This window comes from Gopherus flavomarginatus, chromosome 11, assembly GCF_025201925.1.
Source record: "Gopherus flavomarginatus isolate rGopFla2 chromosome 11, rGopFla2.mat.asm, whole genome shotgun sequence".
In the NCBI taxonomy this organism is placed as follows: domain Eukaryota; kingdom Metazoa; phylum Chordata; order Testudines; family Testudinidae; genus Gopherus; species Gopherus flavomarginatus.
This window is the reverse complement of record NC_066627.1, coordinates 34,422,192-34,440,722: the sequence shown is the minus strand read 5'-3', so window position 1 is coordinate 34,440,722 and position 18,531 is coordinate 34,422,192. Positions and strand designations below refer to the sequence as shown.

Sequence of the window (18,531 nt, the reverse complement as noted above, 5' to 3'; positions counted from 1 at the left end):
GTTTTAAAAATGTTATTCCCTAATTTAAACAAGACTACTTGTAGCTGGCTCAAAGTTATACATCTGCAATTATAGATTTTAAAAATTGATTCTGATTAAAGTAGAAAGTTTTAAAGTTGAGGATTGCACATACAGTAATCACCAAGTTATGTACATGCCAATACCAGGTGCTGAAAATACGCAAAGCAGAACCTCTTTATTTTGCCAACTTCATAAGCTACATAAAAAGTTGATGGTCTCACCTCCCACATTAGATACAGCAAAAGCTTCAGTAAGATTCTATATTTTGTTAAAAACACCATATTGAATGTAGGCATATAGTTGCTATACAAAATGCACTATATTGAATGTAGTAGTGTACTATGATAGTAGGAGTTGGACTGCAATTGACAGTAACATAGTGATGCTATCTTTGCTGTTGTGTTGTGTTTGAATTCAGATTGAAGAGTAAGATCACAACAGTTCTCCCCAGACATTCCATTGTGTTGCAAGGATAAATGCATTGGGAGGGGAAACAAGAGAAAGGATGCAGAATATTCAACATTTAACATACATGATGGCAATGCATTTGTACCATCTACTTAAATGTAAACACTTAAGGCTGGAAACGACCTCAAGAAGCTTTTCCTCTGAACTGGATGAAACTTTCTGTAATATTACTCCAATATGCAAGCACTACATAGAATGTGTCTCCCTGGTATGGGGATGTATTTTTGGGCAGTCTTCCCACATGTGTCAGACACACGTACGTGGGCATTCACAACAGACAAGCCACCAACAAGATTCAAAACTATTTGATTTGGATCCCCATGGTGAAAAAAAAGTTATTAGGCTCAGCAAAATGCTTGAGAAAGAGATTGAAAAGGAGCAGCTGGAGAGCGCCAACAGAAACAAATCCTGGGCCATTTAAAAAAAAAAAAAAAACCCACACACACACACACCTCGCCCCTCTTGCGCTCCCCGCTGCCGGACACAAGCTGATCCACTACAGCCCAAGTACATTGCCATAGTCTCTCCCAACTAAGTCACACCAACTCATTCTAAACAGTAAACCAAAAAATAAAGAACAGAATGAAACAAGCAAAGCTTTGCACACTTTCTAAAGACAGTAAAGTCCACAATGAGCAGCTCAACACTGAAGAGCAACAATAGTTATAAAAACCCTGAATCATGGGAAGGAACTGACTATGTATCTAATGGACTATAACCACACTTTAGGAAAAGAGCATAGAAGTGGCTACTTGAGTTTAACTCTTGCATGGAGACAATAAAACACTCAGGCTGTGGGGACACACCCAAGTGGTTGCTCTGCTCAATTCCTGAGTTACCATCTCAGGCCATGTCTACATCTAAAATTTTGCAGCGCTGGTTGTTACAGCTGTATTAGTACAGCTGTATAGGGCCAGCGCTGCAGAGTGGCCACACTTACAGCAACCAGCGCTGCAAGTGGTGTTAGATGTGGCCACACTGCAGCGCTGTTGGGCGGCTTCAAGGGGTTTTGGGGAAGGCGAGAGCAAACCGGGGAAGGAGACCAGCTTCGCCGCAGTTTGCTCTCGCGTTCCGCGAACCACCCTGCAAACCGCAGGGAAGGAGACCTGCTTGTTCGGGGAACGCGAGAGCAAACCGCGGCGAAGCTGGTCTCCTTCCCCGGTTTGCTCTCGCGTTCGCCGAACCCCCGAGCAAGCAGGTCTCCTTCCCTGCGGTTTGCAGGGTGGTTCGCGGAACGCGAGAGCAAACCGCGGCGAAGCTGGTCTCCTTCCCCGGTTTGCTCTCGCCTTCCCGGAACCACCCAGCAAACCTCAGGGAAGGAGACCTGCTTGCTCGGGGTTCGGGGAACGCGAGAGCAAGCCGGGGAAGGAGACCAGCTTCGCCGCGGTTTGCTCTCGCGTTCCGCGAACCACCCTGCAAACCGCAGGGAAGGAGACCTGCTTGTTCGGGGAACGCGAGAGCAAACCGCGGCGAAGCTGGTCTCCTTCCCCGGTTTGCTCTCGCGTTCGCCGAACCCCCGAGCAAGCAGGTCTCCTTCCCTGCGGTTTGCAGGGTGGTTCGCGGAACGCGAGAGCAAACCGCGGCGAAGCTGGTCTCCTTCCCCGGTTTGCTCTCGCCTTCCCGGAACCACCCAGCAAACCTCAGGGAAGGAGACCTGCTTGCTCGGGGTTCGGGGAACGCGAGAGCAAGCCGGGGAAGGAGACCAGCTTGATTACCAGAGGCTTCCTCAGGTATGCTGGGGTACCTGCTTATTCCACGGAGGTCAAGAAAAGCACTGGTAAGTGACTATGCTTGATTACCAGCGCTGGATCACCAGCGCTGGATCCTCTACACCCGAGACAAAACGGGAGTACGGCCAGCGCTGCAAACAGGGAGTTGCAGCGCTGGTGGTGCCCTGCAGATGTGTACACCTCCTAAGTTGCAGCGCTGTAACTCCCTCACCAGCGCTGCAACTTTCTGATGTAGACAAGCCCTCAATAGCTTTACTCTGCTTAACCTACAAGCTGTATAAGCAGGTTATAATGGTAGCATAGCACCAATATTAGAAGGGGAGCTGACTGATGACCAAGCCAATTTCTGCCCAGGACATTCACATGGTGGCCAAGTTTAAGCTTAAGTCAATTTATTGAAGATGGCTCCAAAACCAGCAAAAATAGAGGGGCTGTGTTTGTTAATCTATGGGCTGCCTAAAACAGCAAACCATTGTGTATTTCTATTGATATTAGTAAGAATTTTGAGAAATGGCAAAATAGTCCAGAACATTTCTTCCATGCTCAAGAATCTATTTCTTTGTCAGGATGGATGGTCAGAAAAGTCTACAGCATACTCAATTGAATGGATTGCCCTAAGGCTGTTTAATGTCTACACAAGTTAACCAAAATCTTCTAACATGTAAAGATTCATTTATGCAGATAATCAGAAATCTTTGATGACACTGAGCACATTCTAACTAGCTCCCTGCGTATACCTGGAAAAAACTATTGCACTTCATTCCTGAATGCCAATCCTTGCAAGACATATGTGCATCTTCCACCTGTAACACTAGCAAACCAAACAAAAACTCCACATATCACAGGATGGTACAATCCTTGAGCACTACAGACATCAGGGTCACATTATATAGAACACTGACATTCAACGAGCACATCAAGAAACTGAAAAAGAAAGTGAACTCCAGGAATTGTATACTTCAGCAACTGGTCAATACAAAATGGGGAGCTGATCCCAAAACACACAGCAACCAGTCATGCTCCATGTTACTTAGGGCTTGGTTACACTGGAGAGTTGCAGTGTTGGTGGTGGCTTTACAGCGCTGCAACTCACTCACTGTCCACACTTGCAAGGCACATACAGCACTGTATCTCTCTGGCTACAGCACTGGCTGTACTCCACCTCGGCCTAGGCTGCCTGTGTTATCAACCGCTCAAAGACTCCAAAACCTCCGGAAGAAGTCGCGAAAAAGCAAAGACGACCTGCTGCAAGCAGTTATGGATCATTCTGCCAGAGAGAATCAAAAACTTCAGGACTGGAGGGAAAGGGAAAGCAGGATCCACCAGAAAAATGCAGCAGCCAGGAAGAAAAGCACAAAGCAGCTGATAAGCAACCTGGCACGCCAAGCAGACTCTATCCAGGCGCTCGTAGCCATGCAGGCAGAGCACTACCATGCCAGTCCCCCTCCCCCCAACTCTGTCCCAAAGCTCTTTCCCTTGTGCCCCAATGTCAGATCAAAACCCCCTTCCCCAGCATCCAGGTTCTTACCACTACCAGCTGTCTCCATCACCTGTACATTCACCAACCAGCCCTGAGAACTACGACTCTTACCCTCTGCACTCAATCCCCATCACCACGCAGTATAGGCATCCTGAAGTGCAGCAGTCATTGCACAGCACTCTAGACAGGATATACTCAAACCTGTGACTGTACAGTTCCCCACTGCACCCGCCTGCCCTTTTAGGTTCCCAAAATGTTGTGTGTCTGTCAGTAAAGTTATTTTCTTTTCAATAAATAAATTCTTGGCTTTGAAAACGGTCTTTATTATTGCAGAAAGGCAAAGATAAGTTAGCCCAGGAAAAAAACAGGCACTGCAAATCATCTTAGGAAAAACAGATTCCTACTAACATTGTAACCACTGCACTTCACTCCCGTGCAAGGTACCAAACATTACTGTTGGTTTTCAGCCTCAGATTCCTCCCTCAAGGCATCCCTAATCCTTGAAGCCCTGTGCTGGGCCTCTCTAGTAGCCCTGCTCTCTGGCTGTGCAAATTCAGCCTTCAGGCGTTGAACCTCAGAGGTCCAGACCTGACTGAATGTTTCACCCTTCCCTTCACAAATATAATGGAGGATACAGCACGCGGATATAACCGCGGGGACGCTGCTTTCCCCCAAGTCTAGCTCCCCATACAGAGATAGTCAGTGTCCCTTTAAACGGCCAAAAGCACACTCCACAGTCATTCGGCACTGGCTCAGCCTGTAGTTGAACCAGTCCTTGCTCCTGTCAAGCTTCCCTGTATGTGGTTTCATGAGCCAAGGCATTAACAGGTAAGCGGGGTCTCCAAGGATCACAATGGGCATTTCAACGTCCCCTAGTGTGATCTTCTGGTCTGGGAAAAAAGTCCCTGCCTGCAGCTTTCTGAACAGGCCAGTGTTCCGAAAGATGTGTGCATCATGCACCTTTCCAGGCCAGCCTGTGTTAATGTCAATGAAACGCCCACAGTGATCCACAAGCGCCTGGAGAATCATAGAGAAATATCCCTTCTGATTAACGTACTCGGATGCTAGGTGGAGTGGTGCCAGAATAGGAATATGCGTTCCATCTATCGCCCCTCCACAATTAGGGAAACCCATTTGTGCAAAGCCATCCACAATGTCCTGCACGTTCCCCAGAGTCATGGTTCTTCTTAGCAGGATGTCATTAATGGCCCTGCAAACTTGCATCAAAACAATCCCAACGGTCGACTTTCCCACTCCAAACTGGTTCCCGACGAATCGGTAGCTCTCTGGAGTTGCCAGCTTCCAGATTGCAATAGTCACCCGCTTCTCCACTAGCAGGGCAGCTCTCAATCTCGTGTCCGTGCGCCGCAGGGTGGGGGCAAGCTCAGCACACTGTCCCATGAAAGTGGCTTTTCTCATCCGAAAGTTCTGCAGCCACTGCTCTTCATCCCAGACTTCCATGATGATGTGATCCCACCACTTGGTGCTTGTTTCCCGAGCCCAAAAGCGGCGTTCCACAGTGCTGAGCATTTTCGTGAATGCCAGAAGCAATTTAGTGTCATACGCATCAGGCTACTCGCTATCATCGTCGGACTCCTCATCACTTTGTATCTTAAGGAACAGCTCAACTGCCAAACGTGATGTGCTGGCGAGACTCGTCAGCATACTCCTCAGCAGTTCGGGCTCCATTTCCCACAGAAATCGCGCTGCACAGAAACCGTTGAGAGAGTCAAGATGGCGCCAAACGTGGACAGAAAAACAGGAATTGCTGGAATGTGAAGCGATGCATCACGGGACATTGGGACAGGAAGCAGAATGACCCACAGCCTCCGCCCCCTTCCCACAACCCACGGCGCCAAAATGGGACGAGGTGCTCTGTGGGATAGCTGTCCATAATGCACCACTCCCAACACCGGTGCAAATGTGGCCACAGTGAAGCGCTGGTAGCTGTCAGTGTCATCACACTGCAGTGCATTCCCTGCACAGCTGTACGAAGACAGCTTTAACTCCCAGCACTGCACACCTGCAAGTGTAGCCAAACCCTTAGTTGCAGAGTACTGTGCCCCTGTATGGTCAAACTCAAGCCAGGTGCACAAACTGATATTGCAAGCAGCCCTGCAGGACTATCAGAGGGACTTTGAAGCCAACTCCCACATTATCACTATAGTACTTTGCCAAGATTGCTCCTCCATCAGCAAGGGAGGATGCCTTCAGTTTACATACATACAAACAAGCCACCACACATACACGATACAATACATCCACTGTGTGGATACATTCCACCATCTGAGAGGAGGAAGTCCAGAAAGTACTTCACTTCAGAAAAGTCCTTCCTCAAAATATGTGGAAAGCTACAGAGTAACAAAATGGAGAGAAATCATCCAGAAGAACCTGGTTCCTTCAGAACAATTCCTTGCAGGCACTAAACAAAAGCCACTTGTGTACTCTAAATCAAGCAAGAGCCTGTGTGGCAAAGACTGGGGACAATGGGATCAAAAGAAAGCTGAGGAACCCCAAATATCAATGTGAAAAGCTTAAGTAAAGATTTGAATGTTGTTTCATGAAGTGCCCCTTAACATCCTGAACTCTTGAGGTGAGTCACTGGAGGGGGTGGTGGTGGTGGAGGAGGATATGTAGTCCAACTCCCTGCACTTAGGCAGGACTCAGTAAACCTATATCATCCCTGTCAACTATCTACATGTTTCTTTTGAAAACTGGACAGTTAAAGTGTGCAGTATGATTTGTTTATCCTCTGCTACCTACATCTACCACCCAGGGAAGGAGAATACATTTAACTATTATCAGTTTACCACCAATTACAGTGGGAATTTTAAATTACTGATGAGGACAGAGCACTTCTTGTATTTGTATTATATCCCTCCTGAAATTGCCGACATTTCTGCAATCACTAAATAAATTGTCTCCATTAACAAGAACCCTCCAAAAAGAATTATCAAATATGTTCTCAAATCCTTGTCAGCTCAATTATTGAGTCAGAGATAGCATTAGGGAGATAGTGTTTTTAGTCCTGGCAGTCATAAAAGTTAAACAAAAATGTTGATTGATGCACTTCTATCAAGTTAGTTCACAAGCCATCTTGTCACCAAGCTTTTCAGGCTAAATCAGCACTGGAAGCTGCACTTGACTTCACACCATTATCTGCACGTGAACAGCTTAGCTCATTCAGTATTTGGCCAATGGGACTGAACAACAGAGCTTTATACTCGTGCAGTATTTAGATTACTCTCCTGGCCTCTAGTGCTATTTAACAAGTAGTTCTTGGGGAAGTTTTCCCCTCAATTTAAAGTTAGAATATAAAGAATCTGCTTTTGACACATGCAGATCTTAAAGAAATTTAGGAAGCCCATTACTGTGTCTACATATATTAGGAGAAGTCATAGCAAGAACATATTGTTTTAGAATTTAAAAATATACTACATGGCCCTGCAGTAGTGTTTGCTACTGCATTTGCAGGAGTATCAATTACACTTAGTTAGAATTACTTGTTTTCAGTATCCTATGAGCAGACATCCACCTCACTATAGTGGATAGTTTTCTGCTTTACATTCTAATTAAGCAGAATTAAAAGCAATGACCACTTGAGCTCTATGGCCATTAGTATCCCCACTTCCCTGACACAGCTTCTATATTTGTTTATATTACTGTTTTCAGATTTGTAACAAGCACCACCACAATACAACTGCAAGCTTCCTGCCCATTACTTAGCCACTATTCTCAGTATTTTTCCTCTGTTTTCAGTAGTAAATTTAAATACCGTATATACTCATTCATAAGCCGATATTTTTTTTATTTTTTTTTTAGTAAAAAAGGGAAGCAGCAGAGACGAAGGTCGGCTTATGAACGGGTATAGAGAGGGAGAGGTGGGACAGAGCCCCTCCCTCCAACAGAGGGAGGAAGGAGAGGCAGCACAGCCAGCAGAGCCAGAAGGGAAGAGGCAGGGCCAGAGTCTCTCTGCTTCTGGCCACACTGCTCTCTCCCAAGCTCTGAAGCAGCTGCAGCTCTGGGGCTGGCAGGCTGCAGCCATGCTGCTTGGCCCCACCCCCCGGAGCAGGCTGTGGCTGCACCACTTAGTCCATCGGAGCATGCTGCAGCCATGCTGCAGAGTCTGGCCCGCCAGAGCAGGCTGTGGCCGCACTGCCCAGCCTGCCGGAGCAGCTCCAGCCAATCCAGAGAGTGTGGGGGTCCTGGGCTAGGGGTGGGGTCATGTAGGAGTGGTCACAGGGGTTACTCCCCTGACCCCCAACTTCTCCCCCCCAAAAAATGTCCCCACCAGTTGCTGTCCTGGTCTGTCAGGGTAAGCAGCTGATGCGCCAGGACACTTTGCTTACTTAGGTTTAACTCCGTGCCTGTGGACGCTCAAGGTAAACAACCCATCTTGGCCCACTGGGGGCTTATCCTGATGGCCCAGGAGCCAAAGTTTGCTGACTCCTGAATTATAGGGTCGGCTTACTAACGGGTCAAACATTTTCAATTTTTACTTATCCATTTTGGGAGGTCAGCTTATAAACAAACCGGCTTATGATCGAGTATGTATGGATTCATTCCGTATGTATATAACAAAGATACTGTAACTACAGAGTCCAAGAAGTGGATAATGTCATCCATCCTATGTACATCAGGAACACATGGGTTAAACATGTCAGCAGCTACAGACATGGGCAATCCAGAGAGCTCCTCTGCAGTTTTTACTGGAATTTAAATTTTTAGAAACCTTCCAAGCTCAGTCTTCTTTCTTCTTATGACTGGTGAATTTTCAGAATAGTGCTTGAACTGCCTTGAAATTCCCTCTCAGATTTTCTCTTCTTCATTGAAAAACTACCTTAAAAGAATGGTTTCCAAAGTGACTTGTTAAAACACCATATCCAATTATAATCCCTAGTGTTCACTAACCACTCTCAGAACTCCCTGTGACTCAAGAGGCAGCAAAGGTTTTCACCTAAGGAAGAAAAGTATCCCATTACAAGGACATCTTAATGAGATGGAATGTCTTGTGCAATTTGTACAAGTTTAGAGCAGGGAAATAGTTTCATGATAAAATCACGAGAGCTGGCAATACTACATATAAGTGTCTCGGTTTGCATTTTTCTTAAAAGAAAGCTGCTGGAAGAATCATCTGAGAATGCCAGCTTTCATTAAGAAAATAAATTCTAACCCTTATGGTTGCAGAAACAAGCTTGAGCACATGAATCCTGAAGCTTCAACACAAAGCAAATATTTTTAATTTTTTTTTTAAATGCTTGAGATTAGCAATACTGGATATTTTCTAGATGTTTTGAAGTATTGAAACATTGAGAGAAGTTTAGTTGGAATTCTCCACAAATGGACAATATTTTACATTTTGTAGACACTATCCCTTGCCCATTTATGTCCCTTCAAATAAGCTTTAGAGCAGGAGTGGGAAAACTCTGGCCTGGGGACCGCAACCAGCCCTTGTAACATTTTAATCTGGCTCTCAACGTCCTGCCAGGAAGTGGGATCGTGGGCTTGCTCTGCGCGGCTCCTGGAAGCAGCAGCATGTCCTCACTCTGGCTCCTACGCATACGGGAAGCCAGGGGGGCCAGTGGCAGCGTGCAGAGCCAAGTGCCACCACCCGCAGCCCCATTTGCTGGCCAATGGGAGCTGCAGGGGCAGCATCTGCAGATGGGGCAGCATGCAGAGCTGTCTAGCCATGCCTCCACCTAGGAGCCAGAGTGGGGACACATTGCTGCTTCTGAGAGCTGCTTGAGCTAAGTGCTGCCCAGAGCCTGCACCTTGACCCCCTCCCATATCCGAACCCCTTCCCCCAGCCCTGACCCCCCTCCTACCCCATCCTCCTGCATCCCTGAGCCTGCACTCCCAGCCAGAGCCATCACTTCCCACCCACACCCCTGCCTGGAGCCTCCTCCTGCACCCTGAGCTCCTCATTTCTGGCCCCACCCCAGAGCCTGCACCTCCAGCCAGAGCTCTCACCCCTCCCGCAGCCCAACCCCCAATTCTGTGAGCATTCATGGCCCACCATACAATTTCCATACCCAGATGTGGCCTTCGGGCCAAAAAGTTTGCCCACCCCTGCTTTAGAGGTACACATCACTAAGTCATAATGAAAATAAAAAGTCACCCTAGACAATGGAATAGGTTTTCCACAATGCTAGAAATACCTCATTACCCTGAATGAGTAAGTAATTTTACTCAAGACAACCTTCTTTACTTTCTAAAGGTATGGTTTTATTTAAAAAAAAAAAAATTAGATTTCCAGCCTTATGGCTGCAGAGATCCTTCCAAATGCAAACAGAGGTTAAACCAATGCACTGCTGTCTACGGTCAAGGAAGGGCAAGCTCATGCCATGTCTAAACTGGGACACTCAGGAAAGTTAAGACCAATCAACTTAAGGTGTGAAGTTAATGCAATAAGGCCTGGTCTACATTAGGGGCTTGTCGACACTTAAAACACTGCAGCAGCACAGCTGTGCCGCTGTAGTATTTCAGTTAAGACAACATCTAAGCTGAGAAATGGTCGCTAGGCAAGTAGTTTAAGGTGAAACTTGGGGTAGGCAAGACAAATCAGATTCCTGAAAGAGGTACAGTTGTCTGGAAAGTCTGAGAGCAACTGTACCAGACTATCAAGAACATGCTGGCCAGGAGAGTATATAAGACCCACACCTGCTCTGTTTCCCATCTAGGGGGTGACTGGGCCATATAGAGAGGTTGATAAGCCTGCTACAACCTAAATATAAAAAAGTTGATTTCTTAAAATACTGAATATATTTATTTTTCTGGCCTAAAAGCCAGATCCTCAAGCCAAAGTAACTAATTTATACCGCTCTGAGGGGGCACAGGGGAATCCCAGTGACAAAAGGGCAGACTATCTAGTCCTGTGTTATCTAGAGAAGGTGTTGGGGCTAGCAGAGGGCATGGGAAAGGACAGTTACCTGTTCCACAACTGGCGCTCAAGATGTGTTCCTCAGGTGTATCCCACAGTAGGTGCGTGCCTGCCATGTGCACCAGTGCCAGAAGTTTTTCCTTTAGCAGTACCTGTACTGGAGGAGCACCGCTGCGACTCCTAGAGTAGCACCTCTATTGCGCTATAAGGGGAGCTGCGCACTCCCCCCACCCGGAGTTGCTTCTTGACAGACAACTCTGACAGATGGGAAGGAGGGCAGGATTTGGAATACACCTGAGCAACACATCTCAAAGAACACCAGTTACAGAACAGATAACTGTCCTTTCTTCTTCGAGTGACTGCTCATGTGTATTCCACAGTAGGTGACTCCAAGCTATATCTGATGGAGGTGGGTAGGAGTTTAACAGTTTCCAGGATGGAGTACCACTACCAAACCCGGCATCATCTCGCATTTGGGAGACGATCACGTAGTGTGAGGAAAAGGTGTGGACAGAGGACCACATGGTAGCTCTACAAATGTCCTGAATGGGGATGTGAGCTACATAGGCAGCCGACGAAGCCTGAGCTCTAGTAGAATGCATCTTACAATAGGCGGCGGGGGAATCCCTGCCAGGTCGTAACATCCAGCAGGAAATTTGCTAGGTAGAAACCGGTTGCCACCTCATGCATTCGGCAAATGCAACAAAAAGTTGCAGGGATTTCTGGAATGGCCTGGTTCAGTCTAGGTAAAAGGCCAGCGCCCTATGCGCATCTAGTGTGTGCAGGCGCTGTTCCTCATTAGAGGAACGGGGCTTGGGACAGAGTATCGGAAGGAAAATGTCCTGATCCAAATGAAAAGCTAAGACCGCTTTCAGCAAAAAAGCCAGGTGTAGGTGAAGCTGGACCTTACCCCTGCGGAAGACTGTATATGGGGATTCCGAGGTTAGGGCCCTAAGCTCCGAGACACAGCAGGCTGAGGTGATCGCCACTAGGAACGCTACCTTCCATGATAAGTGGGACCAGGAACAGGTGCCCAAGGGTTCAAAAGGGGGACCCATGAAGCGGGAGAGCATTAGGTTCAGGTCCCATAGTGGGACCGGAGGCCTGGCATAACGGAATGCCCGATCCAGTCCTTTCAAAAACAGGGATGTTGTGTGATGGGGAAAAAAAAAAAAAACAACAACAAAAAAAAAAAAAAACACAACGAGTGACCATGTACCGGAGGGTGGAAAGCCGAAATAGAAGCTAAGTGTACCCTGACCGAGGCAGGAGCTAGCCCCTGAGTCTTAAGGGACAGGAGGTAATCTAGAATAAGTTGGAGCAATGTGGATGATGGGGAAGTACCCCTTTCTCTTGCCCACCTAGAGAACCTAGACCATTTGGCCAGGTAGGTCTGTTGTGTGGACGGCTTTCTGCTTTCTACCAGAACTTGCCTGACACCCTCTGAACACCTCCTTTCCTCCTCGTCTAACCACGATGAAGCGTGGCCAGGTAGGGATGGAGGAGGCATCCCCCGTCCTTGGAGAGGGGATCTGGCCGAAGCGGCAGCCTGCGTGGGGAGGCCACTAGAAGCTGCAGGAGGGTTCTGTACCAATATTGCTGGGCCCAATCCGCGGCTATGAGGAAAACCCTCGACTTGCCTGTCTTCATTTTCTGTAAGACCATGCCTATCAGGGGAAAGGGTGGAAAGGCATAAAACAGGTGGCCCGACCACTGAATCAGGAACGCATCTGATATCGCCCCCCTGCCCACTCCAGCCCTGGTGCAGAACTGGGGGCAGAGACGATTCTGGCGGTAGCAAAGAGATTCACCTGGGGAGCTTCCCACTCTCAGAAGAGCTGCCGGGTGACCTCCTAGTGGAGCAACCACTCGTACTGCTGGGAGAAAATCCTGCTGAGATGATCGGCATGCGTAGTGCAAGTGCCGGGTAGGTGAAATGCCCTCAAGGAGATATTGTGGGCTATGCAGAATTCCCAAAGGTCTAGGGCTTCCTGGCACAAGGCCGAGGAACACGTGCTCCCTTGCTGTCGATGTACTACATTGCAGCTGTATTGTCCATGAGGACTTTGACAATATTTCCCTGCAGATGCGGCCTGAAAACTATGCATGCCAGGCGCACCACCCTGAATTCCCTGACGTTTATGTGTAGGGAGAATTCCGAGGTCAACCATCTGCCCTGGGTTTGGAAGGTCCCCATATGGGCTCCCCACCTCAGGTCTGAGGTGTCCGTCACCAGATCCAGTGAGGGAGGGGTCTCTCGGAAGGGAATCCTTTTAACATGTTGCTTGGGAGGGACCACCACTGCAGGTCAGCTACCATGTTGGGAGGTAATGTGACCACCTTGTTCAGGTCATCCCTGGCCTGGGATGATTGGGAGGCCAGCCAGAGTTGGAGGGGCTTCATTCTGATCCTGGCATGTCACACCATGGAGGTGCATGCTGCCATGTGGCCTAACATTTGAAGGCACACCCTCGCCATCATCATGGTAAAGGCCATGACTGAAGCTATGAGACCTGAGTGTCTCAAACCTGTCCCGGGGGCCGTGGCCACCACCGACTCTAACAGCACCCCTATGAAGTGTATGCGCTGAACCGGCACTAACGTGGACTTGTCCTACTAAGATTAGAAGTGTTACAGCAGAGCTGGAGCATGAAGTTCCGACTACCCTCACTGGCGGCAAGAAGGAATTGAGGGTGGGGGGAGTGCGCAGCTCCTCTTATAGCGCGATACAGAGGCGCCACTCTAGGGGTCACAGTGGTGCTCCCCCACTACGGGTACTGCTAAGGGAAAAACTTTCGGCACCAATGCATGTGGCTAGCATGCACACCTACTGTGGAATACACATGAAGCAATCACTCAAAGAAGAAGAATGCACTGCACTCTAAACCAGGTGGGCCAACCTGTGGCTCCGGAGCCACATGCATCTCTTTAGAAGTTAATATGTGGGTCCTTGTATAGGCACTGACTCCGGGGCTGGGGCTACAGGTGCCAACTTTCCCATGTGCCAGGGAGTGCTCACTGTTCAACCCCTGGCTCTGCCACAGGCCATGCCCCTACTCCACCCCTTCCCACCCTCTCCCAAGCCTGCCATGTCCTTACTCCTCTCCCTCCTCCCCCACTTCCCAAGCCTCCTGCATGCCAGGAAACAGCTGATCACGAGGTGCAGGGAGGGAGAGGGAGGTGATCAGCCCCTGAGTGGGAGGCACTACGGGAGCTGACAGGGCTGCTGACATATTACTGTGGCTCTTTGGCAATGTACATTGCCAAATTCTGGCTCCTTCTCAGGCTCAGGTTGGCCACCTTGGCTCTAAACATTCTAGGTCCGAATGACAGTTCCAAAAAGCCAGTTCCAGCCAGCACAAGATAGAGCTACCGCCCTCAGGACTAGCAAGGCAGAAAAGTGACATGCCACTTCTCCCAATCCCTTAAATTGCCTGTGAAAATGTTGGTCTGCAGTTACTCAAGAAACAGGGGAAATAAAGATTTAAAGGAAAATTTTACTGAAGGTTTTTGTATGTACACTTAACACATCAAGCTATGCAAAGGACAGTCTCAGTTTCAAACACAGCAACATGAAGCAGTTCCTTTCACACTGAACAATTTAAAATATTTTTGTCGTTTCTTTAAAGCGAGCTAACCACAGCATCTCAATGCGATTTTACAGATGTTTTGTCAATGCACTTCTGGAAAGCTCCTTCCCCCTCATGTTTTAAGATTCATTCTTGATTCAGGTGCTCATCAAAACAACAAGATTACATTATTGGTAATAATCACAGCTGCCATCAAAGGGTGCTTTTTTGGTACCTGAACACTTTGCCCCTTCAGCCTAGCTGCTCCTCTATTAGTTACAATTCAGTATTCTGCCTGTCCACAAGAGTTAATCTACTTTCAAGCCAAAAGAAACTTGTCAATCTGACTTTAGGCACACCAACAACCCTTTAGTCTTTCCCTACGTTTTTTCAGTCATTGATCCCCAGTATGCCTCTGGTAAAGTCAGGGCAAAGCTGCCATGTAGTTTAGACATGTAGGCAACTCCTTTCTCATGATCTTCTAGACCAACTCTGAACCCAAATAATTGTTTAACTGATTAAAAATATTAAAGATTTTCAGAGCAAGGATTTAATTTAGCGTTTTTAAGATCTGGAAAACAAAACACCTTTAAAACTAAATTAAAGACCACTGGAAGAGTTAAGTCATGCCACTACCTGTGCTTAAAGTGAAATTCTAAGGTAATCCATTAAGTAGGCTTTACATAAGGGTAATGCTGTGCAAGTTAGTGAGAATGGTTTCACAAACAAGTTATTAGTGATTAACTAGTATAATAGTTCCTTATAAAGGTTTCTTGAGTTTAGTACACATCAAAAAGCATGAAGCGTTCTTTTCTGCATTGTTAAATGTCATTCTGTATGTTTAAAAAGAATTTCTTAAAGAAATTCTTTAAAACTACACTAATTAGATTAAATTACTTGATTTCAATTTTGTTTATGTTTTAATAAGTCAGTTTATTGATAACAGTCATAGAATTACATAAAAGTAAAAAAATCCATTCTTGAAATAATCTTCAATTTTAAATTAAGCAAGATATTTGGAGAGAACTGCGTAAGCTTTTCCCTTTTCATTTTTTAAGTGGGGAAAAAAGCCATTCAATGCACCTTTGCTTAGTTATTTGGAATATAATCTGTAGCAACATTTGATGTATAAAATGAAATTGGGAATGTATATATAAAGATAGTTTTCAGAGTTGCACCTCAATACACTATTCAAGTTGAAATTATTAGATTTAAAAAGTTTAAAAATAAAAAAAAAAAATGAACAGGAGAGTCTTATCAATGAGCATTTTCCCCAGAAATCAGCTTTAAGGCCTCCCTTCCATTCTCTTATCATGAACTCTTTATGTCCACTATTTTACTAGGTTAAACCATTTCATTTCCCTACTTGGGCTTTTTTTTTTTCCCTTAAATCTTTGCAATTAAATTTCTCCTGCAGCTTATACCAACACAAGGTGCGATGCAGGATATTTTGCAATCATAACATCTTAGATTACTGCTCATTTAAATGCAGAACCTGAAGCAACCTCCAGTGTCAGACTACAGTATCCTATATCCTCTTACATACAATTTAGATAGCCAAGGTGTTTTCCTTTGCTGAAGCCTCACTCTGTTTTCTCATACATCAGTAACACAAAAGTCACTAAGATAAAGGTGCATCTTGTAAAGTTCTTCTCTAGTTCAGCATGACTGTAAAAAGGCATAAGACTCCAAGAGATAATATTCTATTGCAGTCAAGCTTTCTTTCCTCTCCCACTCTGAATTTTGTCTTATTTGTACGGTGGGTGCCAGATAAGTGATATGCACTGAAAACATTAGAATACGACGCATATTTCCAAATTAATACAGCCACAGGCAACATGCGTTATATCTTCCTATTAAAAATCAGAAATCTAGACTTCACAATGAGCAAAAGTGCTGCCTCCAGCTTTGCTTTATGCACTAAGTAGTTTGCTTGTTGTTCAATATTGCACATTTCTCTCAGGTGTGGTGGTTGTAGGAGTCTCTTGGTGGGATTTTTTTTTTTTTTTTGGGGGTAAGTCTACCACCACTTTCTCACTTCATATTACTGCAGTAAAGGTGCTGGTATTTACCTTCCTGTTTATTTACATCAACAGGAGAACAAGAATGTTAACTACAGTAGTGAGGGGTAAATGGCAGGCAGATGCTAAAATGATAGAGCAACAATCCATCACTAGTTCTTGACTATTAAGGAGGTACTGTAATGGTCATATCAGACACTTCCTAGTAAAAGTCTTTTGTTTGCTTTTTTTTGCACCCTCTAAACACAATTATATATATATATAACAAACATTGCGGCTATCTGCAGTACTAAAAAAAAATCCAGAATGAAAGCATGTGTGTGTCACGTTCAGCAAAGACACCATCAATACTAAGTAAATTTTAACATTAATAATTTACTTTATATTAAAATGTATTATTTAACAAATTAAAAAAATCTATTTGAATTTTGTTTTGGATGAAAGGTACTATAGACAAACCGTACAGACTAGGGGTAGGCAACGTACGTGCACGTGTGCTGAAGGCAGCACACAAGCTGATTTTCAGTGGTACTTACCCTGCCCAGGTCCTGGCCACCAGTCTGGGGGGCTCTGCATTTTAATTTAATTTTAAATGAAGCTTCTTACACATTTTAAAAACCTTATTTACTTTACATACAACAATATATAACTAAACTATTATAGACTTGCAGAAAGAGACCTTCTAAAAACATTAAAATGTATTACTGGCATACGTAGTCCTTAATTTAGAGTGAATAAAAGACAACTTGGCACACCACTTCTGAAAGGTTGCCAACCCCTGGTATAGACACTTGTCCATTTTAAAGATTCACTTCAATTTTAGCCAGGATTCCATTTTCTTTCTGTATTAGCTTTTAGACAAAGTATACATAAAATTGAACTTCCTTATAATAGTTTAAAAGGAAAGGAGACGCCATCTGAATGAACAAAAATAGCTTTAAAAGGCTATTTTAATTGATTGAGTTGGCAAAGTAAAGTACGGAGCTTTAAGAAGCAACAGCTTCCACCACTCTGAAAAGCAGCAATAAGACTAAGCAAACACAGAATGAACAGGGCACTAGAATTATTTCAGCCTCAGACAGCATCCCACAGATCCAAGCACATCAGTGGCCACCCACCACCATCCTTAGCTTTCCAGTCATTACACTGTTACCTCATGACACCGGAAGCTCGTTCTTGCCTCCACCTCTCACCACCACACACTTACCATGGTTATGAGGCAGAAGAGGACATGAGACGTAAGGATGGGAAAACACCTCAAATTGCCAGTCCCTCCCATCCAGTGTTTCCCGAGGGAGAGACGAGGACTAGAAGCCACGCTTGAACTTACCAAAACAAGGGCTTTGAGATCATCTCACATCCAGACTGGCCCGCGGTCCCCCCCCCACCCCCATTCATCCCAGTTCACCTCAAGTAATTCACCGCGCCCCACTCAGCGGAGGCGGAGAGGAGGAGCAGCAGAGAAACCGCCGAGCACTCCTGTAGCTTCGGCTGTCGCCACAGGGACCTCCACGCAAATTGCCAGCCCTGGGCGTGTACCTGATAAGGGACAGGGACTGGGATAGCTCTTCTCTCTCCGGGCCCCACAGATTCTACTGCTGGCGCAGGGAGCGCCCTCCCGCCCACCCAAACATCTCTCAAACTTCTCCTGGCAAGGGGAGGGAAAGAGTGTGCTCGGACCCGCAGGTTTAACAATCCCTCAGCCCTCTCCTCCCCACAAACGAGGAGCACCCGCCGCCCCAGCCGCCCAGGGAGGCACGGCCAGCACAGGGGCTAGAGACGCCCCTCAGCCTCTCGCCCCACACTGTTACCTTCCCCCCAAGCAACAGTCCTTCCACTGCCCCCCAGAACTGGAAGCGGAGGAGAAAGAGCTAAGACTCGACCCCCCACCACCACACACCCCTGGTGTGACCCCTCCCCCCAGTCCTACTCACCAGGGAAGGGAGCCAGAGCTCGCTAGCGTCTCTTTTTTCTCAAGTCCCCCACACTCAGCTCCTCGCCGCCATTTTCCTCCTTGCCTGAGTTTAAATAGAAAGCAGCCTCTCCGAGAGCCGTCGCCAGCCACCGCCGGAGTCAGCCCAGCCACCGCGGGGCATTATGGGATGTGTAGTTCCAACCCGCGCGGGATACAATGGGACCTGTAGTCCCGACGCGACGCTGCCCCTTCAGTGCGGCTCACCACGGACCCCTACGTCCTCAGCCGAGCCGCACAGGCCCTTTTAAACTTCATCTCCCAGCGGCCTCCGCGCCTGCCGGCCGACCGGTGGCTCCGATGGCGATTTTTTTTTCTTAAATCATTCTGTTTCCGGCGTCCGACTTCCTGGTTGTGGGGTATTAAATAATAACAGCGGTAGCGGGGCGT

General features: G+C 46.6%; 1 protein-coding gene across 5 annotated transcripts in view; it reads right to left on the bottom strand.

Moving 5' to 3' along the window:
* Nucleotides 1-18,361, bottom strand: part of NCOA3 (nuclear receptor coactivator 3) — a 184,737-nt gene extending 166,376 nt beyond the window's left edge. For 4 of the 5 annotated variants that reach the window (XM_050917257.1, XM_050917260.1, XM_050917261.1 and 1 more), the window contains exon 1: nucleotides 18,104-18,361. The gene's annotated coding sequence lies outside the window, so the exon portion shown is untranslated. The remainder of the gene's footprint in view (nucleotides 1-18,103) is intronic. The other variant, XM_050917262.1, reaches the window with a different exon arrangement.
* Between the last annotated feature and the right edge of the window lie 170 nt (nucleotides 18,362-18,531).